Below are 2,238 nucleotides of genomic sequence, written 5' to 3'. Positions count from 1 at the left end.
CACTTGTATTGGAGAAAACATGTTTTGAAGGACACACATTCAAATACAAGTGGAAAATACACAAAACCAAGCAAAAAGGCACAAACAAAAAGCGTAATGCAGAAATGCGCAAAGGAGAATAAGAAGAGAAGCCCACCTACACAACTTACCTAGGCAAAATGCCACCATGGATAAGGTCTAGGCCCATCTAGGAACCGACTAGGTGAAGGTGGTTGCGAGGAGGGCCCACTAGGGTGCAGGCGCACCATGGGTGTAGGCGCACCCCCACCTCCTCTACTCAGTCCCACTCTTCTACGACGGTTGCATGCCGCCAAGCTACGACGGTTGCATGCCGCCAAGCTACGGCGGTTCCTGGTGGTTACCAAAAATACCTACACCAAACTGACAAAGAATTAGTATAAATAGGAGGGTAGTGCTCACCTCACAATACACCATCATTTGGAGCTACACCTCACTACCACCTCTTGTACTTTTACTTTTAGTAGTATTTGGAGCTAGCAAAGCTACTTGGAGAGCTTGTCTCCTTGGAAGAAGAGCAACTTTGTTATGAATAATACTATGAAGAGTTCTTTCATAGTTAGGCTCTCATATCATTTATATAGTAGTGCATATGAACTAGAGTATAGTTTTCATGTTATAATCATGATATATGAACTAGCATATAGTTTGTGTGTTATGATCTTAACATGTCCAACTTTATGCTTAATCACTCATATGATTTGTATGAGTAGAGTATAGCTAGGGTTGGGGTGATGGTTCATCCTTCCTTCGGGTTTGCCTATATTCTTGCTTGTCAATCCATAGGGTTGGAGTCCCGGGAGGATATAGGTAGTTTCCTGATACACGGGCGTGGTGCTAGGGTACACGGGAACCTTCGGATATGATGATATCCCACAGTTGAGGGGTAGGCGGCTGGTGGTGATAGCCCTGTCCATCCCTTAGTAATCCCCCATGTCTGGATATTGTGTAGGAGTTTTAAAGTCTCTCAGCGCTTGCTAGCAGACCAGTGCTCGGAGATCTCCTCAGTCTATCTCACACTTGATTCTAACTCTAGTCATGTAACTTGTATGATCATTAACTGTTCTTTGCACGGCTATATTAGAACATGCTGGTTCCGCTTAGGAACATTCTTTTATTCTTTGTTTTCCTTTCATCCTTGAGGTTGGCCCAGATGTGTGTTGACTATCCATGAAATACCATTTTTACCCCGGTCATGCACTATGGTTCGCTATGCAAGTATGTAATCATGTTTATGCTCATGCTAGACTCTTAATACCTTGCCATCCTTTGGGAAAATATAAATAACGATACTCTGAATACTTTCGGTTGAAATGTTACAACGATAGATCCATACGTTTGCGGATATTCTCTGTAATCTTTAAGAACTATTGTAGTTGGTGTTTCTTGGCGGCATTGCTAAGATTAACTCAATCTTAGTAAATGGTGTTAAGAAATACCAACAGGCATTTCTGGCGCCATTGCCGGTGATGGACTTGAAACCTCCTCACTTGGTGATTGCGCTAAGAAATGCCAACAAGCATTTCTGGCACCGTTGCCGGGGATGGACTTAAAACCTCCTCACTCGGTGATTGCACTAAGAAATGCCAACAATACTCTTGCAACATGCATGTATATGCAACATCTAGATCTACTTTTGCAACATCCAGATAATACTTGAAACATATGTTTGAAACACCTGAAACACTTGAAAACATACTCTTGCAACATGTGTATATTGTCATTGCAACATATGCAACATCTCAGATATAATTTTGCAACATCCAGATGAAAACACTTGAAACATAAGCCTGAAATGCCTCAAATACTTGAATCTTAACTATGTAGATGTTAATAGTGGTTTTAGTACAATTGTATTGTATCTAGGATTGGACCTGCGATCCGGAGCCATGGACGCCTACGTCCAAATGCCGGCACCGCTACTCCATTTGACGTGTGTCGTGCACATGCGAGAACCTCCGTGCCTCCAATTCAAGCACCTGTGCCCCCTCTACTTCCTACACCCATAAGCACGTAGGGGATTTCTAATTTGACATACGCCTGCGGAGGAGAGCGCCGGTCAGCTTGGAGCACGACTATGCAAGGGAGCACTCCTAGGCAACAGCCTTGTGGCCCATAGGGTAGAGCTGGAGGAGGCAAACTCGAGCTTGTGGCATTGACGAGCAACAGTAGCTCCACATGGCACCGGTAGCGGCAGTGCCTACGGCAGTAGTAGGTGTC

Source organism: Miscanthus floridulus, chromosome 1 (assembly GCF_019320115.1).
Source record: "Miscanthus floridulus cultivar M001 chromosome 1, ASM1932011v1, whole genome shotgun sequence".
NCBI classification, from domain to species: Eukaryota; Viridiplantae; Streptophyta; class Magnoliopsida; order Poales; family Poaceae; genus Miscanthus; species Miscanthus floridulus.
The sequence above is the reverse complement of the archived record's forward strand: the minus strand, read 5'-3'. Positions refer to the sequence as shown.